Source organism: Pezoporus flaviventris, unplaced genomic scaffold (assembly GCF_033815535.1).
Source record: "Pezoporus flaviventris isolate CSIRO_AGI_PZ_B2104156 unplaced genomic scaffold, CSIRO_AGI_Pfla_v1 ptg000013l, whole genome shotgun sequence".
Classification (NCBI taxonomy): domain Eukaryota; kingdom Metazoa; phylum Chordata; class Aves; order Psittaciformes; family Psittacidae; genus Pezoporus; species Pezoporus flaviventris.
In genome coordinates this window covers 35,295,135-35,302,871 of record NW_026892561.1, presented here as the reverse complement: position 1 = coordinate 35,302,871, position 7,737 = coordinate 35,295,135, and the positions used below count along the sequence as shown (strand labels likewise).

General features: G+C 45.3%; 1 protein-coding gene across 1 annotated transcript in view; it reads left to right on the top strand.

Annotated features, from left to right (window-relative positions):
• The first annotated feature begins 312 nt into the window (after nucleotides 1–312).
• The window catches only part of MBNL1 (muscleblind like splicing regulator 1), a 104,019-nt gene continuing 96,594 nt past the window's right edge, over nucleotides 313–7,737 (top strand). Inside the window, exon 1 of the mRNA XM_061452751.1 lies at nucleotides 313–730. The gene's annotated coding sequence lies outside the window, so the exon portion shown is untranslated. The remainder of the gene's footprint in view (nucleotides 731–7,737) is intronic.

The window sequence follows — 7,737 nt, the reverse complement described above, 5'->3', positions numbered from 1 at the left end:
AGCTCTTGCTCTGCAGGGTGTTGGGTGGAAGGGCTGTTACTTGCACAGGAAGCCCAGACATGGCAGTGGCCACAGCAGAAATAACAAAAATGTGTCTAAATGTTTCTGGCTGGTAAGACCAGCCGTGCTGTGTGCCAAAGTGAGGGCCGGCCAGGCAGCTATTATCTGTGGCTCACAGCAGGAAGGGAGCCCCAGGGACGCCGCCCCAATCGCTGCCCCACTTCCAGGGACTGTGAGTGAGGGCCTTGTCAGGCAGCCTGAGGCCTTCCCCCTGCCAGATGCCCATGGGCAGATTAACGGGTTGCAGCAGAGATGTCTTCAACTGGTGCATTTCAGAACATCCGTTTGTGCCCGAGACGGGAGCCTCCCCAGCAGCAAGCCACGCCGCAACTTGCAATGTGGCTGCAGTGCAAAAGCACTTCTTGTGGTTTTTTTATGATCTGAAAGTAATTTTTGCTTCTTTAAGAAAACATATATGCAAACCACAGCCCGTCACCATGGTTACTGCTGTGTGCCGCTGTGAATAGCTTATGTTGCATCCTTAGGCCTATAGGGTTTGGAAAGCGTAATTCTTCTGGCCTTTCACCACTTCCCCCCTTTGCTAGGCCACCGTCCTGCCGTTGCAAAAAAGCATGTTGTAATTCGCCCCGCGCGCCACCGGAGGAAGTGGTGGCTGTGCTGCCAGAGCACTGCAGCCTGCTGCGACGTACCCCGCGTGGCAGGACCCCAGGTAAGAATTATGCCTTCTACCCCACTCTGTGGCCCTTGCTGGCCATGCAAATTCACAGCGCGATAGCCTGCAGGTGTTTAGCGGGTTGCAGTAAGTTGTTCAGAAAGAAACTGTTTTATTATGTCTACCTTTCATCGTGCTGACTTCGGTGTATAGGTCTTGCTATCCTGAGATAAGTTGGGGAAGATTTAAATAATACATTAAAGAACTGAGCACTGCATGTGACATTTCATTACGCAAAGTTTGAGTAAAAAACCTCTGCATTTCCAAAGAGTATTAAAAGTCACAGGCAGATTTCAAAGTGGAACTTTTGTGGCGCTTGCTGGAGTGCAGCAGGGCCCCATGGTGTGGAGCTCCTCCAGGACCCTGGGGGAGCTCCAACCCACACCCAGAAACATGCAGGACAATCCTGATGTGGAAGCCAGGTGCTGCAGCACCAATGAGTGCGTCTTTCTCTTCTGCTTTTACTATCATTTTGCCAGTTAATCTCCCAATGGTGCTTACAGCACTAGAAAAGTTGAAAGAAGTATTTTCTTGTGCTTAGCAGAGCCCCAGGAGCTGGTTTAGCCATTTTTTCTGTACTGTTGGTGGAGTGGAGATAGGGCTGGATGGCCTACGCTGGTGCTGAGGCATCACAGCCATGGCTATGCCACAATTCTGGTGCATTTCTCAGCAGGGGCAGAGTGCTGTTCCCCCTGTGTGAGGGTCCCTTCCAGCCGTGAGCAAGGCGGGGGGGTGCCTGTCATAGAGCACCTCTTCTGAGCCTGCTCCAGCCCCCCAGCTATCATCGGAAAAGCTCTAGAGAAACTGAAATTACATTAATCCTCTGAGAGTAAACCCTTGGCTTGCTGCTGTGAAATACACTGCTGCTGGTGAATTACCTGCCAGTTTTCCAAGATTAAATATGAGGCTGGATTGCAGGTAGGGCTTGCCTGGACTGAGAAGCCACACCACTGCCCAGAGAGGCTGAAGTGAGAGCAGACCCTGGCACTGCTGGCTGGGCACTGAAAGTGCAGAAGATGCAGCATATGTAATAATGATTTGCTGTGAAATTAGCAGTGTGGTTTTGCTCATTTATATCCTTGTAAACTAGTAGAGGTTTTCAGTATTTTAGTACTTTTAACACAATCACTTCATAGTTGCAAGTTTTAAAACAAAAGGACAATACAGTGGAAAGGCCAAGTCTAAAATTCATGCATTATCTTTCCGAAAATGCACTTGCAGATAATATCATTAAAACAGATAAAAAAAAGCATCTTCTAGCACTGTAGTGTGGCAGTGATGGCCTCCATGTTGCTGTGAAGCAGAAGCGGAAGTTCGTTACTGCAGAAGCTGTGCTGTGGTAGAAGAGATGTAATGATTGCTTTCTCCATTGGCAAGACTGTAATTTAATGTCAGGCCTTTTGGGGGGAAGTTGAGTTTCATGAGTGCTGAACAAATAAGGGCAAAAGGAAGCGAACAGCTTCTCCAGGATTGTAATAGTGTTTAGTCTGTTTGAAGTAATTTGTGCATCTGCTTTTAATACAGGCAATGAAAAAAAAAAAAAAGAAAAAAGAAACCAGAGTGCAAGTTTTGTTTTGTGACTATCGTATCACAGCTATTTGGTACGATAAAATGAACCCACAAGACATAGTTAAAGCTAGATGTATCTGCACCGTGATTTTTGTTTATCTGTGGAACAGACAGGGGTATGGCAGCACCCTGTACTCCTCCCAGGTGGGAGCTCTGCAGTCACCACAGCCTGGTGCTGCTGCTGTCACTGGGTGGATCAAGGGCAGACAGCTAAGGAGTCTGCAGATTGCTTCATGCAGTTATCCTTGGAGTGCTATGTTACTGTAAATATTAAGGAGAGAAGCTTTGCTCTGGGATGCACAGTTGGGGGGCCAGTGCAGCTGTGCCCCAGGGGAGGCTGCAGGCATGATGCAGCACTGTCGGGGACCATGGTGGGGCACAGGCACCTGACAGGGCTGGTGTTTTACCCAAGCTGCTCGCTCACCTCTGCTGCACAGAGTAGTCCAGAGACCTTTTCTGGACTAAATTAGGTTCTGGATTAAATTAGGTTCTTAATTGTTGAGTTTTTCTTTTCTTTAGCAAAACATTCCTGTTTGATTTACAGTCTTACCAAAGCAGGAGTTGGGGTTTGGAGTAAAATGCTGGTGCAAGCCAAGCTGGAGGCTTTGGTCCTCTCTGGGGGCTTTGGTCCTTGCTGTTTGGGTATGCAACAGTCTGCACACCTCCAGTCACCAGTGCCTGCCTACCTTTAGGCACCTGGTCTCTGCAGGGACCCTGTGGCTGCGTGGGGAGGCAGCAGGCTGCCAGGGGGGCTGCCTTCATGGAGTAACGGTTGAAAGATGCTTGCTGAGTTGGTGCTTAAAGTAGCTGTGGTTTGTGCACCATGGGTTACCTTCTCCTGCACATACCGAATCTCTTACAAAACAGATCTTTATGGGAGGGCTGGAAACACTCCATAAGGCATTCATAACATAAGTTTCTTAGTTCTGCAGACTGAAGTAATCTGTCAGAGTATTTATCACATTTGTAGTAACAAAGAGAAAATTTAAATCTATTTTCACTTCATGTCCCTAATGCCATGCTGGTTACAGCATGACCTATCACTCAGAGTTTTCCCTTTAAACTTTTCCCTTCAGATCATTTTGGAGTAGGAAATGAAGTGGGAAGTGCTTCTATTCTGCTTGAGGCATAGCTGTGAAAAGGATGCCAACAGCCACCCTCACGCAGGGCACCGAGGACACATTGGTGTCCCAGTGCTGTGCCTCCAGAGCTTCTGCCAGTCTGGGCTGGGTCAGTGCTGGCCCTGCAGCCTTTCTGGATGGGTTCTGGAGGGAAAGGCAGGCTCCCATTGCACAATTTTTGGAAGTCAGACTCTTGCTTCACTTGCACCAGAGCTGCCTCCCTCAGCCAAGAGACTTCCTCTTTTTTGCTCCTGTTATAATAACACATAATAACTCTAAAACATAAAATATCTCTCAAAATACCTTGTGTGTTCACAATTTTCTTTTCCTTTGTCTCCTAATTTATGTCTTTTTGCTTGAATGACACATGAATCTAAGTGTACACTGATATATTTCTTTCTCTTTCTCTGCTGTAAGATTAGTCCATTGTCTCGTTTGGTATCCCAGATGGTAATTATAATTATTACCAGATGATACTCTGTGAGCCCCCTGAGATTTCCTTACAGTTTCCCCTCTACCATGCCCTACCTGGACATCTTGTTACTGCAGAGCTTGTGTTTGGCATCTGTGCTTCAGGGTTTAATCCCCATAACCTATATAAACCTATGTGAAACAGAGTATGTTCACTTTAGAGGATACAATAAGAAATTACATCCCAGATGAGCAGGGCACAAACCTTACGATAGGCATACTGGAGCTGGACCTTGTCAAAAGAGGGGCATGTTTGAGCAGGGCCCCAGAAGAAACACCCGGTGGCGGCAGTTCAGGCATGGCCGGCAGACGGAGGCTGGCAGAGTTGCTGCCATCACAGGCAGAATGTACCAAACCCAGCAGGCAGGTTGCTGTGTGCTGTCACATGAAAATGGGGTTGATTGGAAAATGAAACTAAATAAACCTAACTGCCAATGAGACCAAATGACAGCTATGGAGCTAGGCGCTTTAAACAAGGCTGCAGGGAGCTGGGAAGGGAGCTGCCATACTGGCCGTGAGAATCTCGGTGCTCACACATGCACTCTTGCCGAGGCAGGCCCAGGAGGCACAGTTTAGACACAAGTTGTTTTTTTTTAAAAGCTAGCTTTGTGGATAGAAAAGATCATTTGTGCAGACATCGGCCTATATAAGTCATTTAACAGAAATCTGGGCAGTGAGGAGTTTGTACAGAAAACATTGTGACCAGAACAACTGCTTTGAAAATGCCCAGCATACTGATGTAAGCATTCAGAGAGGAAGTAGCCTCATGTATTCCTTTGTGATAGAACAGAAACAGGAAAAGCAACAAATGATCCATTACAGTATTTGTTCTCAGAGACTATCAAGGCGTGTGCAACCAGGGCTGAAGTTATCTGAGTGGTACATCTGTACTGCTGATGCTTTGTGTGACGACAGGCAAATGCATGGAAGTCAAGCAAATAGAAAAATACAATGGGATACCAATTTTTGTGAATTTTTTACTAATCAGGATTAGACTTCTCTGAAACACAAGTGTAAATTCGTGGCATATTTTCCTAAAAGAAAAATTAATGTTTCTTTCTGTCCTTTCAGTCTCCAGTTTCTGTAAAAAAGCCCCCAAAGATAAATACAAAATATCAGCAAGATCTCACAGTCAGTGATGTGCCTTTGCTTCCTCAGGCATACAGCCCCACAGGCTGCTCCTCAGACAGCTCCTGAGGGGGGACGGCCAAGGCAGCCCAATACTCATTACAGGTTCAGAAGTTCTGCATGGTCTGTTGCAGGGTGTGATTAGAGCACATAATCACAATAGAAGTTAATTATATTCATTACAGACTGTATAATAGAACAAAATGTCTGAATAAGGAAACAGCTGGAGTTCAGATCTCTTGAGCAGGTAATATTATTTGTCTCCCAAAATAAAATGAATTATTCTTCAAAGTGGAAAAGCATGTTATAACCTCATTTCACAAAACATAATTCTTTGCTTAGTTCAGCCCTGGGTACAGATTAGGGGAAAAGGCAAATTTAAAGGCAGGTTTCTTCTAGTCCCCAAGCCTAATAAATATCAACAGTGGTTTGGCTTATTCTGTTATGCATTGAAGGATGCGGCAGATGTAATTCTGAGCAATCAAAATTTCACAAGTCAACAGCAGTTCAGTATCTATAAATGAATAAAAGTAACATTTAATTGCAGTGGAAATGCTACTTTAGTAGTGATTTCATTTGTAAGATAAAAATAAAAGTATTCTGGAACAACTGGGTATGGTAACAAGTGATGCTCAGAATTATAAATACAACTTAAAAGATTTGGAAGAAAAAGACAAGCGTAAGAGGGAGAAGATAGAAAGACAAAGTTCTCACAGACCTACAACCCCCACAATGTTTGCTATTAAAATTAAAGTTGGAACAAGGTGTCTGTGTTGATAGAGATGTTTAACACAAGTTATACTCCTGATACTGGAGATAAAACCTTTGTTTTTCTCCTTGTCTTCTCTGATGTTGCTGTGCCTCATATTTTCCTTGTTAGCCTGTTCTTCATGTTGATGGGGGTTTGAACACCAGCCTCACAGTTTAAAAAGCTACATGACATGGGAGTCCTAGTCTGTGGGAACAGAGAGTGGATGAAATTAAACCATGTCTGAGAATGGAAGCCTGCTTGGGGGGAGGGAGGCTGTGGGTTTATTTTCTGGCAACAGGGCACCACTGCACGACTGCTGCTTGTCACAGCACCCAGCCCCAAGTGCTGCTGCAGCCACTGTATGTTTCCAATTGAGAGAACCTTCTGCGGTAGTAATGATGAAAATAGGAAAGAATGGAGGTATCACAATTCGAATTAAGGTCACCCAGGAGCATAAAGGACAGAGGTGTCTGGAGTATCTGGTGTTTCCACAGAAAAGTTGGTGAGCAGCAAGAGAGATGTGAGGCACAGGACATACCCAAAAGCATTAAATCAGCCCCTTTGGTGAAGTGCCTGTGCTGACTGGATGTACTGGCCTGAGGTAGTTCCCTCAGAAGCTAGAAGGGAGATCAGACGAAATTTGTAAACTTCTATAGTTTTTTGTGTTTTGATTTCTGAAGTGTTCGGAACCCCGCTCCTGCCAGCAGCCCTTGAGCCTCTTTCCCTGCCATATATGCCCCCATGCTTCAATCCCTGCCAATGAAGGACCGATGTGTGACAGCGGTGGGACTTCAGAAAAATCACCTCCTTACAGACATTATTTTGTGTCCTTTTAGTGTAGATTATGCCATTAGCAGGACTCACTTATAGGGTTCACACTCTTCCACTCTTCTTTTCCGTGAACACTCATTTATTCAATGGTTCTTAATTTTCACAACCAAAGCAAGGAGAAAGCTCTATGGAGGTGGAGCTCTGAGCATTTGACATGTCCATTTTGTAATGGTTTCCATATCTAAGAGCGGCTAAAGCACCAGTGGAGACTCCCTGTGGTAGCTGTTGTTCCTGCGGAGAGATGAGAGCGTTGGTCATCCGCCAGCCTGCCGCCGGGGTGACTGCAGGGCTTCAGGACTCACGGGAGCTAGGTGAGCAGCGCCTGTGCCGATGGCAGAGAAGGGAGTTCCTTGTCTTGACTAACTGGCCTACGGTTACATTTAGTAATGGGGACCAGGGAGGAACGGAGACAGCTGGAGCAGTTGCCGTAAGGCAGCAGTTCTCTGAATTGTTCTCTATGGAAGAAAACAGAATTGAAATTCAAATTTTAAGGAAAAAGAGAGTAATAACTAAGCAAAATGTCTGCTAGATTCATTGCAAATGTTTGTAGGCTTTGGATGTGAGTTTGGCTAAGACATGACTGCTTCCCTGGTATCAAAAGACAAAGTTGGAGAATCCTGCCACTGATTTTATTAACATGGTCAAATATAGAGAACTGAAAAACATAATTTTCAAAGGCATGGAACTCTTTCATGGGGGAAAAAAAAGGGCATTAACAGTGTAAGAGGTCTATTGTGAGCCTTGGGCATGGAACAGACTGCACAGTACAAGAGAGAAGTACACATCAAAAAGTGTAAACCTCAGCAGCGTCAGTGGAAGAAAGAGCCAGAAGAGGGAGAACAAAAGGTCACTTAATCCATTCCCTTGCTCCAGGCAGGATGGCGTATACCTGAATCACTCCTCTAGACGGGTTCCTAACCTTGATTTAGTACCCCTGTCAGTCCTTTTTTTTTTTCCTTTAAATCCAGCCGGAACCTCCCTCCCTGCAGTTTAAGCCCATCTCCTAATCTTCACCACTAGAAATACACAGACAAGATTGTTTCCTGCTCTTTATAGTGTTCTTAAATCTCAGACTATCATTGCTGTGCTTCCTTCAGTCTTGGCATCAGGAGGTTGTTTCCAATTCTTTTCAT